The sequence below is a fragment of the Anser cygnoides genome, chromosome Z (assembly GCF_040182565.1).
Source record: "Anser cygnoides isolate HZ-2024a breed goose chromosome Z, Taihu_goose_T2T_genome, whole genome shotgun sequence".
Taxonomy (NCBI): Eukaryota; Metazoa; Chordata; class Aves; order Anseriformes; family Anatidae; genus Anser; species Anser cygnoides.
In genome coordinates this window covers 56,031,893-56,054,298 of record NC_089912.1, presented here as the reverse complement: position 1 = coordinate 56,054,298, position 22,406 = coordinate 56,031,893, and the positions used below count along the sequence as shown (strand labels likewise).

The window sequence follows — 22,406 nt, the reverse complement described above, 5'->3', positions numbered from 1 at the left end:
AAAAAAAAAAAAAAAAAAAAATTAGACTCATGCATTTAAAGATGGAATTGAAATAGCTTATATGGATAAAAGCTAACAAGTAGCCTGCAAGCTTATACAATAAAGTTTTGCTATTACTCTTTCCTCTTAATCCCTTTGCAAAATATTTTCTCATTTGCCATAAAACCACACTAGTTGTGTCAAATGTCCTTCCATTCTGTTAAAGATTTGTAAGCATCTAGTAGATTAAATGAAACCTGTAGGTAAAAATAAGAAGTTTATAGCTGATGACTGATATCTTGCAAGACAGTGTTCATATAGCTATATTTCTGAAAGTATGTACACAAATTCCCAAGCTGATAAATATAGCCTGATCAAATATTTTATACACAGAATAACAAAGATTTATAATTTAACTATCCTGAAATCATCAACAAGTACTCTTACTGAGAGATTTCCTTCTGATCTGAAAAGTGGAAGAACAACTCAGAGTCCCGAAGGAAAGTTTGTTTTGGGGTTATAACTTAACAAGTTATGATTACATCACTGCTTTTATCCTCAAACTTCAGACATTACAGGAACAGTACTAAAAAGTTGTCTGACACTCTTATCATGAAAATCTTTTTGTATGTCTAACAGTGTGTGTACAACCACTGTTGTACAGTTTGATCTTTTCTACTTTGCAGTATTTTATAAAATGTAGCTTCATTTTATTCAGTATCCCTCATTTCGACTTACCAAAATTTTAACAGGTTTATGATCTCATTTTCTAATCAGCCTAGGCAGCGTTCAGTGGGCCTTAAGAAATTCCTTTCATCTTCTCTGGTCAGGGCAGGAACTAAATCTGCTACTTACACAATTTTTAGGCTACTCAAAGAAATGTTGTTAAAAAAAGCAATGAGAGACTAACCAGCTTTCCTAACCCTGTCCTTAATCACCAGTATAATCCATTCTCTATTGACCAGACATGAGGTATTTGAGAAACCAGCCTGGATGCCACAATTTGGCCTTAATTATTTTTTTCTTAGAAAAATAGCTTTTTTCATTGCAGGCTACTAAAAAAAAAAAAAAATAGAAAACTATTAAACAAACCTACTTATCGTTATTTCCTCTTTGATACAAAAAAAAAGAAAGCAAAAGCCAATATAACATGTTTCCTTGTGAATGTGTATCTGATATTTTAAAACCACAGCCATTTTAGCAGGCTGCTTTTGGGAACCTGGAGAGTCATGTGGAGGTTTAGGAGCAACATCCGAGACGTGCGAAGAGCTTGTTGGAGTATAAATATTACAGTGCAGTAATTATTTTTAAAAGCTAGGTTTAGAGGGAAAGGAGAAAGGAGAAATAAATTGGAAAAAGAGAAATAGGGAAAAAGGGGGAAAGGGAAATAAGGAAAGGGAAAAAAAAAAGCGTCAAAGAAGAAAAAAAAAAAGAGAATAGGAAGAAATGATGTATCGTTTTAGCCCTGTAATATCGTATCAACTACTAATAGTACATAGTCTTTGCAGCAGCTTTGTTTTACCTTGTTTATCTATAACTGCAATTATTCTAAGGTTGAGGTGGCTATAGCTATTTAGTTTTACTTTTCACTTATTTTTTTGTTGTTCAACTACTGTTATATATAGATAGCAATAAGCAACATTTACTCAATATAAAAGGAGATATTTGTGACTAACACAATGGCATAGTGTAGAGAAATACTGTTCTGGTACAGCAGCAGAAACCCTGTAAAGTGGGGACACAAGATGCAATGCAGAGAAATGCAGGTGTGGAGTGGTAGGAGGTGGGTCACAGGTTGCCACTGGAGACTCCGCAGTTATAGGCAACTCCCCTGTTGTCAGTTTAAAAAAAAAACAGACATGGAGATGGGCAAAACTAGTTTCAGGGAGAACAAAGAAATTGTATCTAACCTTTGAAAAGGGGAAAATATATGTATATATTGGTGTAACATGGAGGTACAGACCAGTGAAGAAAGACCAAGGTGTAAAAGCATGTTAGGAAACATATAAATGACCCACAGTGGATTCTAGAGAGACTCATATCAACATCATTATGATATTCTTCTTGGCCAAGAACTCTGGATGCTGCCAACTTGCCAGAATACCCTGCCACCACAAGAAACCAGTAACTTTAAGACACAGAGGAACCTAGGCAGTGTTAAACTAAGAGCAGGGCAAGGGGCAGAAACTAAGAAGTGTGTGTATTACAATTTTAATATTATTGTTATTTCTTTTCTGTAATAATAAGATACTGACTAACAATGAATCTTGGATTAGACTCCCAAAATTTCAACTACACTAACAATAATTTTTTATATTTATATATAAAGTATGTTTCCCCTTTGCCCATAAAACAAGTTTGGATTGTAATGGGAAGGAGAAAAAGGGGAAAGGATTAAAAAAGGAAGGGGGAAGCAGAAGGGGAAAGAAGGAGAGAGGGGAAGGGGGAGGAGGAGGGGAAACAGAATCAGAAACACAGAATGTCCTGAATTGGAAGGGACCCACAAGGACCATCAAATCCACCTTCTGGTTGGTTACATTTATTGTTCAGTAAAACAGCAGAAAGGAAGGAAAATATATTAGCCTCAAATTACGTTAAATATAATAAGGGAAAATACATGCTGGAAAGAAATTGAAGGAAGTTTTCAGTATTATCTGCCTTTGTTATATCCTAGCACATTGGTCATCTTCAGAAAAACTTGAAAGACCTTTTCCTTTCTCTTTCCTTTCTGATTTCTCCTTTGGTTGAATAGTGACAACTACCAAGTGTAGAGGCTTGATCTTAGGAATATTGCCTATACAGCAGAGAAATGAAAATTATTTGCTCTCTCTTTTTTTATTATGTGTTTGGTGGAGCTGTGTCAGTTTATGCTGACAGCTGATCTGCTCCAAGATGTCTACAGAGCTGACCTTACTTTCTAGTTTAGGCAAACATTGTGATGATTTTGCTGAGAATCCAGTTGTCTGCATTTCATATCAAGTCTTGCAATACTTGGAGATCTTTTGTTTATTTGTTTGTTATGTTTTGTTATATTTTTTTAGCTCCAGCTCTTAAAGTGATTACAGACAAAACCATCAGTTTTATTTATCGACTGAAGCATCATAACACAGAGAAGTGCTCTGTGATCATTATGAAAAAGTCATTACTTAAATTCCCCCAGAACACGTGGAAAAAAACACACATCCTAAAATATATACAAATAACAAAGAAAGAAAAATGAAGGGGGGAAAGATTAGAGATTTTCTTAAACCAACACCATTTTTAGGAACATAATTGTATTTTGTAGGAGATTTATCAAGTGGATACCAAAATTTAGTGGTAGGAATGTCTGATACTCCACAATGTTACAGCATCATTCATTTCAACAAATTTATAGAGATAATGTAGATGACCTAAAAAGTATACCTGTGTCAAGTTTTTATTCCAAGAAGATGAACAGTAACAGAATCACGCCTATTCTGTGGCAGTGACTGGCATTATGTGTGTATATTCACATGCATGCATACAGATGCTGGATGCATGATTCTTGTGTGTGACTATCACTCATCAGACTAGCTTTTCATTCATATTACAGTATCGAAAATTCCTGAGGGGTGAGTCTTGCTGGCTTCAAAACATATCTTCCTCTCAAACCTGCACTCGTTTGAATTTTAAATAAAAAAGAGAATAAAGGAGTAGCTAATACGTGTGTGTGGAAGAAACTGCTGCACACCTCTCTCTTTCATGCCCTAGCAGAAGCAAAGACAGTACCTTGCTTACTTGCCTTGTTAAATTTTTAACTCCAAAAGAACATACACTGTCTCATCATGAGACTGGAGCAGCAGCTATTTTGTTTGGATTTCAGTAAGCAGCTTGTTAGTATGATGGAAATAAAGCGGGGGGGAAGGGGGTGGGGAATGGAGATTAAAAAGGAAGATAATCCATGTCTTATCTATCTGGATTTAAAAGGAAAGACTAAAGAAACTTCTATCAATTTAATATCAGAATTTAACAAGGAATTAAATGCTGAATCAGAATTGGGGCTGGAATCAATGTGAATATATTAGGATAACTGAACTCAAAACACCTGTTTGCTAATTTATGTCAGCCATCAATCTTAATGATTTTTTTATTTTTTTTTCCTTGAGTATTTTCAAATTCAGTCAATTTTAAGTACTCTTTCCTGCAGGCCCTAACTCTCACAAGAGGGAGTTCTCTCCACCTAAATGCCAACCTGCAGTCATTTCAGAACTTCTGGGGACCATTCCCAGGTATCTCACTCTGACTTAGTTTTTGGAAATACACTTAGTTGTATCTCAATTTAACTGTACATAGAATAACTGTAAATATATTTATTTCTTATAGGGTTTGGAGAAGTTATTTCTTATATTTTTTCTCTCACTCTTGTTGTTCTTAAGCTCTTACTTTATGTTTCCTTATCTGGCTTATAACCAACTAGTAGAGTGAAATTCATCCTCTATTAAAGTTCCTCTATTAAAACTTCATTAGTTTATATGTATAATTATGATGTCTTCAGAAAAGACACTGTGCTTTCAGTAAGACAACAGTTTATGCCATCCAGCCTGAGTAATCCAAAAGTTAGAAGGCCTTTGGAAGTTAGAAGGAATTTAAGCCCTTCAATACTTAAAGAGGGCTTATTTACAAAGTTGTAGATAGACTTTTTACAAGGGCATGTATTGATAGGAAAAAAAGTGATTGTTTTAAACTGAAACAGGTTAGATTTAGATTAGTTATAAAGAAGAAATTATTTACTCAGAGAGTGGTGAGGCACTGTCACAAGTTGCCCAGAGAACCTGTGGATGCCCCATCCCTGGAAACATTCAAGGCCAGGTTGGATGGGGCTTTGGGCAACCTGGTCTTGTGGGAGGTGTCCCTGCCCATGGCAGGGGGGTGTAACTAGATGGGCTTTAAGGTCCCTTCCAACCGAAACCCTTCTGTGATTGTATTCTATGATTCTATTTCTAGTTAGTCAGCTCAGCTCCTTCTGAGGCTCTGTTACTTTAAGGGGTGTAGCCAATTAACCGTTACAGGTCTGGTCAGATTCAGGGTTCTGAACTATCACAATCACAGATTCACCAATAACGCATTAACCAATATGGGTCTGGTCGGATTCAGAGCACTGAACTATCACAATCACGGATTCACCAACAACATAACACGCCCTCACTCTAGTTGCGTTCAATGAGAACTATCATGGCTAGGAACAATGCAGTTAAGTGCAATTTGTTACAGCAACAGGTACACAGATTGTTTGGATTGCTGGTGATAATTTACTGTCTGCAAAAGCAAGCTAGCATGCATGAAATACACAGGTGCACAGCCTGGAAATTAACATGTTAAAAGGCACAAAGACTCTATAGAGATTTCTGAGTTTCTGTGGAGACACCCAATATAACCAAGTGTTCAAATCTCACCCAAAGGCATCCTGATGGGAGGGTGGGGGGGGGGGGGGGGGGAAGAGAGGCTCAACCAGTCGACTGATCCCAGAAGTCAGAAGGTCCTTGTAATGGTTTATTCCCTCATGATGGTATCTTCCCTGATATCCCCTCTCTTTTAGGCCAATTTATATTGCTTTCTGTCTTTTAAGTGGAGCTTGAGTGACTCCAGTCAAGCATATCTTAGCATATCTTAGTTATATCTTAGTGATTGGTGAAAAGTTTTCCTATCTCTGTTTGAAGGAATAGGCTCCAAGAAATTCAGAGCACGTGCTCAGTGAGGGGTGGTTGCACCTTGGAGGTGGGTAGCTTTTGGGATGGAGGTTTGTTTTGGTATTATAATGCTATTATAATGAGCAAAAGTACATTAGAGTACAGCATTTGTCAAAAAATGACAGGTCGTTGGCTCAGGGTAGCAAAAACTGCAACTTATCGGTCTCGGTGTGCACAAGAACAATCGAGTCCCCACCTGGTCACAGAGCCTAGCTGTGGTGTCTCCACTCCACTCTGCGCTCCATACTGCTCCTTAGAGCCAGCACACCAGGTTCCCCCAGTGCGATAGCATCTAAGGTTGGAAGCCTAGGGAATGCTCAGGTAACGCAGCTACGTCCTACCCTGAAAGCCTCTTCAATGCTGTACAATTTCTTTCAAATGTGAATATTAGTTTTATTTTCCTAGTTACTTTAGGCAATTACACCACAGGCTTGAAACATTTCTAGAAGAGGACTCATCCTCTCCAAAGAAAGATGTCCAGGTAATGTGGAAAGGATTTCCCTCAGGAGGTACTTATTTTTCTCCCTTGACTACAGAGGGAGTTTAGGTAACTAGCTTAGATGAGGTGTCTATTTTTTGGAGTGATAAAGTTAGTAGAAAAGAATGGGAAAAATTCATCTCACTTAGTTTAAGACATCCATGTTAGACAACTCAGTATGAACAAGTCACTCTAGAATCCTTTTATAAAGCAAAGGAGAGATATAAGCACTTTTGCTTATTCCTCAGGGCTGTTCATTTCATCCTAAAATGGGTTGTTAAAATAGGTCAGATGACTTCAGCCTTCCAAAACTGAGAGAGATGAATCTGACCTATATGCTCAAAAGTACTCAGCACAAAAAGACTTTGATTTTAGTCATATCCTATGTCATCAGCATAATGAAACTGGTAAGTAATCATTCTAATATTTGGTGGGACGTTTAATAGAAGCAGAGGAAATAATAACGTTGAATTATTCTCATTACTAGATTCTTACAACAATCTTTGCTTTCTCTCTGCTTCCTCATTGTGCTTTCTTTCTTATTTAGAGATTCTTATTTTCTTATATATATTTTATTTTATTTTATTTTATTTATTTTATTTATTTTATTTTATTTTATATTTCCTGCTATGTACGCATCTGAAGGAGCAGCCTGGAAATGACTGTGGACATGGTAGAGAAGAAAAACTTAGTTATATATCTGTCCTTTTGTGTCTGTTTCCCAGTACCTAAACAGACAGGTTGTTGTAGTGTCATGCAAATATCTAACGAGGCAGGGAGATGGGTACCCAGGTAGTAAACTGAAGTGCATTATTTGTTTTGGTAGAACACTCTATGGAGCCTGTGCTAACACTCACCATCTGAGAGTTTCAGATACTTACCAATAAAGGAGCTTTTTTCCTTCGAACTGTTCATGTTGATCAGCATGTTTTCATTCTGTGTGACTGCATGTTTTTAATTTATTTTTGTTTCAGTGGGGAAAGCTAAAATGGTGAACTTAGAAAGAGCTTTCTTTTAATGTCCCAAAAGGATGAAATTTCATACCACTCCTAAATCCCTTTGGCAGCTGTCAACGCACTTTTGGTGTCAAGTTTTTGTCTTCCCAGGGTAGCTCTATATCCTCTAATTTTATCATCTTATGCCCAAAGACCAATCCTGTGAAGAGTTAACAAAATTATGACCTAATTCTTGACCTTAAGCTTTCCTGATTTCAGTGTAGAAATGATGCACCCAACAATGCAATGAAGTCATTGCTTCTTCAGAAGACTGTTTTCTTTCATACCCAGTGGAGCTCATTTAACATGTTTGTATTCATTCATTATTACTATTTGCAGGCATTAACTGTTATGAAGAATATTAATCTGGCATCCATCAAGGAATTTACAAAGGCCAAAACTCAAACCTGGGCTCAAACCTTACTTTGGCATGGCAAATTCTTCCTGTCTGAATGTTCTATAGTCTAGTCTATTTTTTAGTTTCATCTGGAGAGTTGTTTTACCAAGCCCTGAAATATCTGAATGATATGTTTGGTTCATCTACATAAGTATATTCTCAGATCTATTAGTCTCTATAACTATTACTGAAAATATCCTCAGCTTACCACCACAGCAACTTGTTACAGTTGTTGTTGAAAAAAAGTAAGATTGGATTTAACCCTGATGGGCACTTCAGGTACAAAGACAATAAAGACAACCTCTGAGTTGAGTGTGAGACAACTGATTACAGATGTGCATATACTCCTGCTTTACCATACATACATACCTTTTTTTATTTTTTTTTAAGATAAAATTGAAGTCTTTGTGAATAACAGTGTATAATTCCATAACAAAATATATCAGATCTTGCATGCAAATTCACCCATTGCATATCCTGCACGTATTGTAGATAGACACAAGAAATTGGATTGTGAGCTGCTTTTACCTCTTTTTAAAGCAGCTCCAGAACAAGTAAAGGCAATATACTCAGCATACTTCAGAACCCTTTTTATAAGCTTCAGATCATGGATAACGTACCATATACTCTCAAGATACATTTCCCTTTCAGTATTATTTCTGTGTAGCAATACCCAAGCATTACCTCAGTATTACTGCTTCTAGTTCTGAAAGATTGAAACTTTCATTCCCAGTGAGATGGAGTTATGACTGTTCATACTATGACATCTCTTTCATAAAGTCATTCTTATAACACTGTAAAGTTCTCTTATTTTAGTGGCTATTCTGATTCATTCCAAAGGGGAGGTTATGAACTTATCTTAGGTTGTCTATCTGGAGTCTGCATAATATTGTAAAAGCGTGTTATGGTAATGTATTTGATGTGTTGTTTTTTTATTTGATTGACTGATTGTCTACTCAGTTGTAGGAATTTGTTTTGTTCTTTCTATGACCCTAAAGAAGGAGTCAAAAGGAAAAAAATAAAATTACTGTTTAGGAGAAAGAAAAAACAAGACGAAGAATCTACTCTGTTCATCAACCATACTACCTGTATTTTCTGCCAAATGATTTTTACTTCAACACTCTAATGAATATATCCTTCTCAGTTCTATCTTCTGGGAAAAACCTTTTCCATTTCCAAATGAAGAATAGCAGCAGCCAGCACCTGCATTTTCCATCACTTCTGTTAATTTAACAATCTGGAGGCATAACTGTTCTCCAGTTACGTGTGTTGTGGAATGGCAGAAATTCTGACTTGGTTTATTAGAATAATACCATTTATACTAGTATCATAGAACTGAAAATGGGGATGTCCCTTAACAAAAAAAAAAAAAAAAACCTTTCTTACAATTTTTTTTTTTTTTGCTCTCCTGTTATATTTATTTACAAGGTAGCCTGATTTAATTTCTATAGGAAAAGTACTTATTGAAAATAAGGAAATAAGTTTCACTAGAGTGATAACTTGAAGAGACAGACACCCCGAGGTCACTTGTCAAAATCCAGCACAGATCAGTAGCAATGAAGTCCTTTGGCAGATATAAAAACTCTTCAGTGGACTTAAATCCCTGCCAAAAGAGGTAAGCTGCTCTGGAGAAGTATCAAGGAGTCTGAACTGCCCTTCACTGAAGTAAGTTGCCGAAGCACAGATGATAGCCCTGGTTAGGTTCCATAGACAATGACCAGAAAGGAATATCCTATTTTGTAGATAAACTGAATCAACAAAGGAAGTCTACATGTAAACATTATCTTATGTACGTCTTTAAGAGAGTTAGGTATATATACTATCAATAGCTATGGGTGACAATTCACAGGGAGAAAGAAAAGGAACAACACACCGTCAAGTTTTTTGTTTGTTTGTTTTTCAGAAAACAAGGAAACAGACAAACAGTAATGCTGGAGAAGCTATCACTCTGGATACCCTACCTGTGATAACTCCCAGGAATGTAAATATTTTCCTACGTTTTCTTTGGGCATATACAGGCCTCTAACATCAAGACTACACCAATTCTAATAAACTAAAGAGTTACTGGTAATATTTCTGGGTACTACAGTTAAATTGGCTATAAAACTATATTTTAATAGTGGTCCCCAACACCCTTTTGTCCCATTTAACTTGAGATACCAAATTTCCAGGTGTGGCTTATCACAAGCCAGGGACTAGTTTGCACACAGCCACCTCCTTTTGAAAGTGAAAATCATTTAATATTATGGACATAGCCTTTTCCATGCCAGTTGGCCTCAGTGCCAGAAAACAGTGCTGGGCACATCTAAACTGACAATTTCTTTGTTCATTTTCAGCTGCATCTGCTTATGGATCCATAAACATTTATTTTTCTGCCATTGATACCAAATCAAGGAATCATGAAGTAATTTAGGCTGGAAGATATTGCTGGACATCATCTAGTCCAACCTCTGACTCAGGGAAGAGTCAGATTAAGCTGCTCTGGACCCCTGTTAGTCAAACTTTGGATGTCTTCAAGGATGGAGATCCCACAAGCACTCTGTGAACCTATTCCAGTGTTTGACCACCCTTGGCACAGAAAGATTTTGCCCTTATCTAATCAGAATATCCCTTGTGAAACTAGTGCTTGTTGCCTCTTAACCTTCCAGTAGGTACCTCTATGAAGGGTTTGTTGTCTGTACGCTCCAATTAGGCAACTGAAGAGGCTATAAAATCTCCCCTTAGTGTAGTCCCCCATGAGGAGAGAGGAGGGAAGGCTGTAGAGCCAGACAGTGCACTCAGGGCCCCAACACCCACCCAGTCTGCACCTCCACAGTTTGGCTGCAAGGATGCAACATGGAAGCAGTGTTGAAAATCTTCGGAAGACAAGATTTATGGTATCACTGGTCTCCCTTTGTCCACAGAACTAGTCACCATACCACAGAACGTAATTGGGCTCCAATTCATCATGGTTCTGGTATCGTATGCCCACATTGTAACTTTACCAGTGATGCAATTTATGCCAGGTGCCAGTCCTGGGTGGATGCTGCACCTGCCTTAGAAAGCAAACTGCTGGGGACCTAAACATCACATTGCAGAGGTGAACTCTAAACGGAGTTCTGGTGAGCCTTCTGCCTTGCTTCCCCTGGAGGGAATCACCTATGAGCACAGTAGTAGTGCTCTCAGCTTCCTACAGCAAGAATCCAAGTATTGATAAGAAGTTCATATAGCTAGCTTACCAAATTATTCAAGTAAAGGCACCTTATATTCAGAAATCAGCTGGGCAGCCCTGGCACTGCACTGTTCTTCAAATTCTTCTACTACATCAGCTGTAAGCTTAGCTTTCTTTGTTGACTGCTTTAGGTATGAAAATCATGGTGACTTTTGGCATTAGTAAAATAGGGGGACCAGAGTCATTTTGGTATCCTCAGTAAGCTTTTGCCCTGAGCAGCTATTTTGCTTATGCTTTGAGTAAGTGTTATGCTTCTTTCTTTAACAAATACATTTGCTTTCCTTAAATCTCTTTGAAAGTAAGTTATTTGCTGATGTTTCTGAATGTATGTATACAGAAAACTACTGAATAATGTAATGAGATAAAAGAAAGCAAACAGGGCATTTGTAAGTCTTTGCCAATACCGCAAAAGGAAAACAGAGTGTAGAGAGCATAATCTGCTGAACATGACAAGGGAAAAAGCAAACTATTAGAGTAAAGAGTTATGTATTCTGTAATGTGTGTGCATCCATATGGAGACAAAGTATGTGTGGAAGTATGTGCACATACAGCAATAAACATATATAGAAATGCAAGCATATATACGAATGCACACATGATGAATTTCTAATTAAGAAGAGAAGAACATTCAAACCTAGACTCAAAAGTTATCAGAGGCCTTGCAGAGATTCCCCCTGGAGCTTCTGAGAGCTGGGCTTAGTAGCCAGTAATTTCCAATTTCTTAGATAATGTGTAGGACCATGGTGCTGATTAGCCCTTAAATCACGCTCTCCCTGGAAAAGCAAAGTCTTCAATTTACTTAATGGTTAAAAACAAGTCTCTGCTTTTCTGTTTTTCTTTTTTTTTTTTTTTTTTTTTTTTTTTTTCCCACCTTCAGCACCTCTTGGTTAATTGCAATCTGGTCTCAGTATTTATTTTTGGGTGCTGGGGATAAGCAAGGGTAGTCCTGTTGAAGGGAAACGCAGAGGGGTCTCATATTTGGGGAATTGGTTTCTCTAGTGGAGAAATGATACATTATTTTAATTCCTTCATTTTAAAAGAGATGCCTGGGGTTTTTAATCTTGAGTCTCCCTTTGACATTAATGGGAGTCATGTTGCTGAAATGTGCACGTGATGCTTTGATAATTGAAAGGGACCGTGTGTGATAGAATTGTGGGCATCGGAGAGGTAAAATACCTATTCCACTAAGAGATCCTACCAGTTTTCCTTCTAACTCAGGAAACGGAGTGATTTACAGCTCATTTATTAATGCATTGTTCAGATCATCTATAAATGAGTCAGCGTAGCTGCCCTCACTCTGTTCACTGGATCATCATTGCAGAGGATAAACAGACTTTATCAAGTGGAAATGTCCACTTCCCTAATCCCATCTCATCACTTGTTATTCTTTTTGTGACCCATGAGTAATCCCTCTCACTCTATGCATTTTACACCATCTTGGATATGTTCAGAACATTAACCCTAGTTCCTGGTTAGTTGATTTATAGAGGTTCAGTTATTTTAATCTATTGATTTCACAAATCAAACTTTAAAGTCCCGACAGGGATTTTAGCTATTTTTTTCCCTGAACTCTCTAGAGTCTTGAACTGAGACCTCTCTGAGTTTCTCCCTGACTCCCGGGTATTTTACAGAAACAACAGGGAAAATCTTGGCTCTACTACTGATGAGTCCTTTAAAAATGCCAAGTGGAGTAAGACAGTGTAAAGATTTCTCAGAGATGATATAAAGACCATTTTGGGGTACAGAAGTATTTATTTTCCCTTATTATGAAGTCCATATAATCCGTGGAAGGAGTGTGCACACCCTTCTTCTAAAAAAAAAAAAAAATCTTTTTTTTTTTTTTTTTTTAAGAAGCAGTTTAGAAGTTTAGAAAAGTGACATAAAAGTTTTTGGTACATAATAAGTTCTTTGACCTCTTCAGAGTCCATTACTGTTTACTGTGAGAAAGAAGGACCTGAATCAAGATCTTGTGGTTTAAATATCACCTCTGTTTTCTGTTGTTTTATCAGTTTACAATGTTCTCACCCTGTCTAATGTAAGGGCAGGACAATTTCTCATCAGTAACACAAAACATTGTTATATATATTTACTCTCCCTATTCATCCTCAGAAATAATCTTGTACATATTTAAGTAGGAAGAAGGAAGACAAATGAAGATAATATACCCTTTTACGATTCATAAAAGGCAAAACAAATAGAATGTAGTGTGGCAACATTTCTGCAGTTCAGAATGTAGAAAACACAACAGGGACTTCAGAAAAGAAAATGAACATACAATCAAATTTTGAGCATGTATTTTTAAAGCATAGCAAAAATATCTAAGGAAATTAATTGGGTAAAATAATCATTAAAGCACAGTTGAGGTTGCCACCACAAATCATTTAAACATCAAAAGCAAAACTTTCAGTCTTTTAATGTTCATTTTCTCCCGCACCCTGTGAAGAACATTTTCTGGTTGCTGCTTTATCATATTTGCATCAAAAGGCCATGGAAGTATCTAAAGAATCCTGACAATTGGGGGAAGCTGAAATAGGGACATTTTGCATGAAAAAAAAAAAAAAAAAGTGAGGATTTTCATGTGTTTATCCCAGTTAATTATTAAGCAGCTCAACAGTCTGATGAGAGCATATAATGTTGATTTACTGTTAGGGACATTTAGGTGTTGAGAGAACTGGCTATTGTGAGAGCAAAAGCAGGAATGGGTACAATAAACTTGTCTATACTCAGAAACACTGACTCAGAAGAGCAGTATTTCTGTTAAGTGCCATCAGTACAGCAGAAGGACACATTATGAACCTGTAAATTCTCTGGATTTCACCCCGACATCTGTGTAAACTTGTAGTAACTCTGAAAGGTGTCTGAAATTCTGGGCATACCCACCTCCAGTGATTTCTGCATGTTAAGCACACTTGCTTTCATTAACAGCAAAATACAGGCATGCAGCTTTCAGTAAGGGCAGAGAGCAAGGCATACTTGCAGGAAAAAGAGCAAAAAATAAACCAAGAAGTCTATTATTATTATTATTATTATTATTAATAATAATAATAATAATAATAATATTTTCCAAGGGTTCAAGTCTTTATCTCCTGTTTCCCATCTAAGTATCCTACCCAACAAGTTACAGGATACAGGGACCAGAGAGATCAGAGAGTGATGTAACACCTTCTTCCAGCCTGAGATTGAGCAGCTCCTCAGGTGAGAAAACAAGTCATGAATCCAGAATGAAAAGAGAATGTTTGCCATTGCTTAATGTTTGATCACAAAGTTAGGAAAGGGAACCACGTTCTAAGAACTGTTCCTTGAGTATTTCTGGATGTGTAAATATATATAAGTAGAAAAATGTCCATGTGTGCCAGACGTGCAGGACACTTCCAATGGCTGTTTGACATAAAATGTTTTTGCCTAAGGAGCAGAAACTGGGACAGAAACACTATTCCAGCATAGTATCTTAATCATCAGTCTCCACCTCCAACCTCCATCTTGCCTTTATTCTTCCATGCCACAGTTCTTTCTTCCCAGGGTGACGCCCACTTTCAGAAAGAGACAGAGAGCTTCATGGGAAGCACTGTCAGTTGTATAAAACAGGAACTTCAGGAAATATTTTAACCATCGGGATATGCTATGGAAGTTGAACTCTGATCTTCTGCACTGTTTGAAACAGATAGCTCTACTCAGTTTAGTGATAGCTGCGTGGGCAGAAGTGCTTAAATTCATGTACGTAATGCTAAGTGTTTCCTATTATCTTTTCTAACCAGCACTCCAATCAACATGCAAGTGCTTGGGGATCCCCCAGGTGACTCTCATCACTTCTGTTGAGTCCATCAACTGATACAAGCATCCACTTCTATTATTCACTATAAGGTGACTCAGGTGTTTAGAACCACCTCTTTGCAGACAGATGAACACAGAAAATATTTGTTATAGTTGAGATATCCATATTCAGATATCGGAACAGGTTATGGATGTTGGGTACAGTGGGATGGGAAGACAGAGGCATGGTCATGGTTAGACCTCAGCTATTGTGTTTCCCAGTTCTCCCTGACACTGATATTAGCAAGAACAAAGATGGTTCTGGTACCACAATGTGAGATCATGTAATCCTTAGACTATATAACCCTTTCCTTTTATAGCTGTATCAATGCAATTTTCTTCTGATCAAGTTTTGATGCTTGTACATTAAATATGAGGCTCTGAACACCTCCACTACTGAAGCTTTAGCTCAGTAAAAATAATAGCATGAAGCATCAAGCCCGTTCTCTTGAGTTTTCATGGCCTATTTCTTTGCTCGCATCAAAGTTGTGTAGAAGTATTTACCTCTTAAATGTTTATCTAATACAGTATGAAGTGTTGACCTTAAATGGTCTCTACAGCTCATAGACCATAAAAAATTTATGAATGAGCAATTTTTACTCCTTCAGAGCAAATGACTGTAGCAAACAATGTTTTTTCCTAGTCTTATCCTAAGAATGCAAGTAATATCATCTTGAACAATTACTAACATTCACAAATGTCAGTGGTCACTTTTAAAGCCAAAGACATCAATTCTGGTAGAATGGAGGAAAGCCTGAAGTTATTAGACAACATCTTCTTATATTTAGTGCTGGAGACAGTGAGCAAGACCTAGATTCTCCTCCTAAGGAAACACAGAACCTCCCTCAGTCAGACCAGGCCATCCAGGCAGCAACCAAAATTTTGGATGGACAAAGAAGCCCTGCAGATATTAGTTCAGATTAGCAGTAAGGTACAAAGCAGAAACCTCTCCCTTGTGTTGTGCAGTAGCTCATTTCTCAGCTGCATTTATCACTGGTCATGCAAAATAAACACTAAGAGAAATCCATCTATGGGCTAAAAGTCTGTGCTACATTACACTCACCAGCAATTTTTTCCCCCTTTCTTACCCTCACAAGAAGTTAACTTCATTACAGGGCCAAACTTTTCTAAACAACATTTCAAATCTAACACCATTTTCCCTGCTGTCTTGATTTCTCTGCCTAACCCGCCCCCCCCCCCCCCCCAATTTTTTCCCCAATTCTTGTGCCAAGTCTTCCTTACAAACCCTGCATTGCTGAATGCTTCAACAACCACATATCTACAATGCATTTTACAACAAAAGGGTAGAAATCTCTTCACTCTTCAACCAAGAGGTTACGTACTTGAGGTCTGCCTTTTTCTGTCATTCCAAGATCTGGACAAGAATACCAGTCATCCTACAACCTGCAGAGATACTCTGGAACAGGGACAGCCTTGAGGAACTGCAGCTCATGGGTGATCCATGCCAGGGCAGGAACACCCCTGAGGCACTGCAGCCATGGACCATGCTTCTATTCTTTTAAGAAATGCAGTTTTTTTTCTAAGATACCTAATTTTGAAAATTTTCCTCTTTGTCTCTTTTTGGTTTTCAAGTATCTTTTCAGAAAAAAAAAAAAAAGGCAAAAAAAAAAAGCTATTTCTAATGAGCAGCGAACCCATACATATATGTGTGTGTACATATATTTATCCTTTTTTTTTTTTTTTAAATTATACTATATCCATACAATGTGATTGTTGCTTTGCTTGAGGTTTTTGATAAGAATCTATTACCAAGATAAAAACTACTCTGCACTTGAAAAGCATTTTTTCCCCTCTTTCGTGACTGGTCCTTTGATCTCCTCTTCCTCTCATGTTTCTTCTGTTTTGTTTTGTTTTTCTTTACCCTTTCAACCTGAGCCATGAGTGATGAATACTGATGTGACAGAGTTTGGTCAAACTCTCTATTCCTATTAAAAAATCAAGAACACTGGCATACAAACCTGTCCAAGTTTTTTATGATTTGTAGGTCAGGAAATCTGTCTAAGATATTTAATTATTTTGTGAGAAAAAAGCTATGCTTTGTGGTCACTGTGTTGAAGGTTAAATAATGTCTGCAATGCTCATAGTTTTAGTACAAGTCACTGCGATACTTCATGTAAGCAACTTTTTCTGATATTATTGAAATGTATCAATTGTTTTAACAAAAATATTAACAAATACAACTAGCTTTAAAAGGGTTTGAGGAATTTCTTAGATCCATAGCTCATCTGGACTGATACTAGTTCAGTGCTGTTTCTGCTGAGATAATTAACTTAGTCTGTCTGTCTGCTTGTATAGATATATACAGTGATGTAACTGAATATTCTGATCATTTTTTTCGGGACAGTGTCTCAAAATAAGAAAATTGAACAATCTTGCAAAACAGCCTTGTTTATGAAAATAGACTAAATTTGAGAGGTCCTTTTAAACCATATTCAGACTAAAATTCCATGTGCTTGCTGAAGCAACTCTAAAGTTCACCCAGGTATTAATAGGACATGAAGGCTACAGTGCCTGAACTGACAGGGTACGGCTGCAGCACATTGTTCTATTGTGTATTATTTAAATTGGGAGACTGCTTGCCTGTAAAAAAAGGCTGCTGATTACAAAGGAAACAACACGGCAAATGCTTCAGGACATTAAAATCAGGTAAAAAAGATATCATACTGAGTTCCTCACTTCCAGATTATAATAAAATTGGGTAAACTATTCACTGTGACTAATTTATTCAAAAGTTGCCCCTTCTTGGGCTCATGAATTTATATTTAAACAGATTTGGATTTCTACAGATTTGTTACTCAATATCACAACTACAAGAATAGCTGTATTTTTAATCCTTTCTTTGGACTTTCTCTTTTTATGTTCTTCAGGTCTTATATCGTGCATGCGGCTTTCAGAGGATATGAGTTACATGGAGATATTGCCATGGGGTAATGTCAATGAATCTTTATAGTATTTCTCTTTGATAGCTGTCCTTGAGCATGCTCATACTCTGCAGTATATGCAAAATGTAGGTAACATTATCAGACTGTATACTAAATTACCATATAGTAATTTGTTTAGGAAGACACAGTTTGAGAACAGAATCAACCAGTTCTCACTTTCAGATTAGATTTTGGTTATAAAATTGTGCTTATCTTCTGTAATTTACTGATTTATTTTAATGAACGAAGGCCTATGCAACTCTCCTTCTTAAGAACTAGCAGCACAGAATGGACTAAAATATCGTAAGCTAGCATATTATATTCCTTTAAAAGCGGGATGAAAGTCTAATATGGAAACTACTGAAGTATTTAACACTGTGCATGCATTAATGTTGTATTTAGTTTATGTTTCAAAGACAGGGACCCAAAGCAATTCCAGTTCAGAGAGTGGGTGGCTTGGTTTATGCAAGGTCCAACACATTGAACAAAATATAATGGTTGTCATTATTTGTCATATTCTCAGGTTGCCCATGATAGTAATGTGACTGACTGCATGACCACCAGACCAAGTTACCTGAATCTGATGTACTCTAATCCCAGAGAAAACTTGCTTCAGTTTTCCCTATTATCCATGTATCCTTAAAAAAAAAAAAAAAAAATCCTTGAAATGGCTTCCCTGATCTTACATACTTACAGACTGGTGTTGAGGTCTATATTCCTCTCCCCCACAACTATTTTCAGCTTGACAGGAACATCATTATATGTTAGAAAATTTCCTGGATAAAACAGGGCTGATATAGGCTGATATAGGGCATCTATGTGAAAGACCTGTCTATGGTATGAAGCATATACCAAGATGTGTGTCAGAGATTCATTCTCCACTCTCCTGGGTGTCTTTCCTGACAGTCTAGATATTGAATTAATTCACTCTTTGCATATAAACAAACAAAACACCAAAATAAGCATAATATTTCTAAATTATTAGAAGAAACTGTAAATCCGTCATACTCAGAATTACTGTATGAGTAGTTTATGTAAATTTGTTGCAGCCCATGGAGAGGTCATACATTATTACCAAATGTTATTGTCTAAATATTCCCTTTATTAGTAAATTAATATCATCACTAATTGTCCACTTAGACCATTTATTATTGTTCTCACTTTTCAGATTACAAATGGAGATACAAATCAAGTATCCTCTGACATCATGGTTGGGTTTCTATTAACATTGACTACCTAATTGCTGGGATATCCCTGAGAATCAAAACCTCTAGCTAAATGGAAAGCAAAGAACATGGTAAAAAAAAATCATGAAGACATTAAAATGATTCAGTCATGACTGACATAATTCTCAAACTCATCTGGAATCTCTGCCTGAAAGGCACAGCTACTTCACAGCTAGGACAAACTACCTGTAAGTATTCGAGAATTAATTGCAGATATCTATAGAGTATGGATACATTTTGACATGAATATTTTATCTTTTTCCTAGAAAACACTTGCAGACCATTTTTTGTAAACATACAAGAGGACTTATATATACTATCCAAACAAGTATGTATTGCATACCCAAATGAATACTTATAAGGAACTTTTCTATTTCTAGTTTTCTCAACTAGTACATATTCAGCCCGTATTCTGATACTGGAATAAAAGCATAAGCATATGACGGGTGGTTGGCAGATCTGTAAAAAGTTCTGCTCATTGCAAATAAAAAAATCATACTTTTGACAGCAGCCACACAAGAAGCACTATAGACGCCCTGCTATAGATAGTTGATGGTGGAAGAGGGGGTGACAGTGAAGGAGAAATAAAAAGAGCAGAATTTAATTATTTTTTCACTCATAGAAATTCTGTATCCAGACTGAGAAAAAAAGTAATACTGACTGTAATTGAAGGAAAGCTTAATTGTTGGTATTGCTGCTGTTGATTCTCAATAGATAAATGAGGAACTGGATTTCAAGGTATTCTGCACTGTGAGTGCTACTTATCATTGCCCCTAAACAAATGCTTAAAAACAGATGGAGGTGTTCTTTCTGTAAAGTATGATGAAGTTCTCCTCTATCCACACTTGCATATTGCCTACTCTTGCTTTTATAGATAGGTGATAAAAATTGACAGAGAGAATTTTATGTTTGAAAAGCTTTTTTTTTTTTTTCTCTAAATATGTATTTTATATTCTGTTGCCAAACGGATTGCCAACTAAAAAGAAGTACTTAATAATTAATTAAAATTAATAAAATTAATGTTACTTAAAATGTCTTATATACTATTTTATATATTTAAAACAAAACAATACAAAAACAAAAACAATTACAACAATGGTACATTTCTCTTGAAGAAATAACTCATGATTTTACTGACTAATCCTTGGCTTTTTTTGTAGTTATATGATAGCAAAAACCATAAAACTCACAGGATAAGTAATGAGGAAAAGTGGGGAGGGAAGGGAAGGGAAGGGAAGGGAAGGGAAGGGAAGGGAAGGGAAGGGAAGGGAAGGGAAGGGAAGGGAAGGGAAGGGAAGGGAAGGGAAGGGAAGGGAAGGGAAGGGAAGGGAAGGGAAGGGAAGGGAAGGGAAGGGAAGGGAAGGGAAGGGAAGGGGAGGGGGGGAGGGGAGGGGAGGGGAGGGGAGGGGAGGGGAGGGGAGGGGAGGGGAGGGGAGGGGAGGGGAGGGGAGGGGAGGGGAGGGGAGGGGAGGGGAGGGGAGGGGAGGGGAGGGGAGGGGAGGGGAGGGGAGGGGAGGGGAGGGGAGGGGGGGAGGGGATTAAAAAATTTTAAGGTCAACTTGGGATGCAGTACTGGAACCCCTGACTAAAATGTCTTTCAAAATGTGTGTATGTGTTTGTCCAAATCTAGCATGTTATAGCACCAAACCAGTGAAAAGTCTGGGATCTGTGGTAATATCATGGAATCACAGAATGGCTTGGGTTGGAAAGTACCTTAAAAAATCGTCTAGTTCCAATCTCCCTGACAAAGACAGGGACGCCACCCACTATATCAGGTTGCTCAGGGCCTCATCCAACTGCACCACAAAGCTTGGTGTCATATACAAACTTGCTGAGAGTCCACTTGATCCCACTGTCTGTGTCATTGATAAAGGTGTTAAAGAGCACGGTCCCCAGGACAGACCCCCCGAGGGACATCACTTTTTACAGGCCTCCACCTGGACATAGAGTCATTGACCATAATTCTTTGAGTGCAGCCTTCAAGCCAATTCCTTATCCACCAAATAGTCCACCCTTCAAATCCATCTCTCTCCAATTTAGAGACCAGGATGTCATGTGGGACTGTGTCAAAGGCCTTACAGAAATCCAGGTAGATGACATCAGTCAGTCTTCCCTTGTCAATTGGTGGAGTCACTCCATCATAAAAGGCCACCAGATTTGTCCTTGGTGAAGCCATGATGGCTGTCTTGATCAATCACCTCCTTGACATTGCTTCCAGGAGAATCTGTTCCATGATCTTGGCAGGCACAGAGGTGAAGCTCACTGGTCTATAGTTCTCTGGGGCCTCTTTTCTACCTTTTTTAAAAATGGGAGTGATGATTCCCTTTTTCCGGTCATCAGGGACTTCACTGACTGCCAGGACTTTTCAAATATGATGGAGAGTATGAGCCATCACCATCAGAACAAGGTTCTGATGTTAGGGGGTATAGTTAGGGGGTAAATTTAGTTCCTGTGAATGTACTCTTACTTAGACCAGATTTTTTTTTTTTTTTTTTCCCAGTGTGCCATCTCTTTGGAACAAACCCGTATTTGCACTGCCCTGAGTCAGGGTGAGTCAGTTCACTTGCTGGTTTTTTGAGGGAGGTGATCATTTATGGTGCTTTCTGGATTTCACAGCTCAAGGAACCTGACACTTGCAGGGGGTGACTTTGTTCCTTTCAAGAAACTATCAGTTCTTACCCACGAGGTATGTCACGTGTCACTACAGTTGCTATGCTGTCCCTCAGAACCCTTAGTTCTTTCTGTTGTTTTGAGATATCAGTGTATCACAAATTCTTTGAAAAAAAAAAAAAAAAGAAAAGAAAAAGTTGACCATTGTTACCAAAACTGTTGAATAGTCAGCCCTTATTACATGGCTTGTTGTGAAAAACCCACAAGAGTTTCGGTGAGTCAGAAAGAAAGTTCAGGTAGTGGAGAGATCCTTCTCTGTGTGCTTAATCATACTATGTACCCAGGAAAATTAACCATTGGTTTTGAGTTTATACTATTGAATTAGAAACATTTTTTTCTTTTTCTTTACCAGGGAGCTGTGGCAGGTGACCTTAGTTTTCTGATAGGATTTATAAATGCACTAGTGCAAACACAGCCACCTGTAGCCAAGATGTTCAGGCAAGGCAGGTGGGTGTGAATCAACATCACGCAGACAGCCAGCAAGAGACAACAATTTAAAATATCTTTGTGCGTGTCTCATTCTGGCGTGCAGTAAATCCCAAACTAATTAATTCACAGTCTATTGAGTTTTCTGCTAAAAAACATGAGGTGGGCACCAGTGCTCAGCAAACATAGGAGGCAGTCCTACAGCTGAAATAAAAAGCCTGTTTAGCACTGTCATAGTCAAGCCCAGGATGGGTTCCCAGAAACAAAAGCAATTAGGATTCAAAGTCAGGAGGAACCCCAAAAATCCGTGATTTCTATAACTCATGAATGTACTAGCAGGCTGAAGAGGAAGGTGGGACATATGATTCATGATGGAAATAAGACAAAAGGACTGAAAAGTTGAGCACAGCACATTTTTTTGTGGAAAATGTGTTTTCAAACTTGGAATACATATAGCACTGGCACACCTTACTGGAAATTGTGTGATTTGTAAAGCAGATTCAATTAGAACAGTAGCTTCCTGTGCAGAGAGCTTGGAGCTTGCTAATGGGGAGAAAGCTAAAT

At 37.6% G+C, this 22,406-nt stretch overlaps 1 long non-coding RNA gene across 1 annotated transcript; it reads left to right on the top strand.

Annotated features, from left to right (window-relative positions):
- The first annotated feature begins 3,209 nt into the window (after positions 1-3,209).
- LOC106037302 (uncharacterized) lies at positions 3,210-10,177 on the top strand. The gene is made up of 3 exons (XR_001207931.3): positions 3,210-4,229; positions 9,461-9,538; positions 9,894-10,177. It is a non-coding gene; the product is annotated as an uncharacterized lncRNA (long non-coding RNA).
- Positions 10,178-22,406: the final 12,229 nt, after the last annotated feature.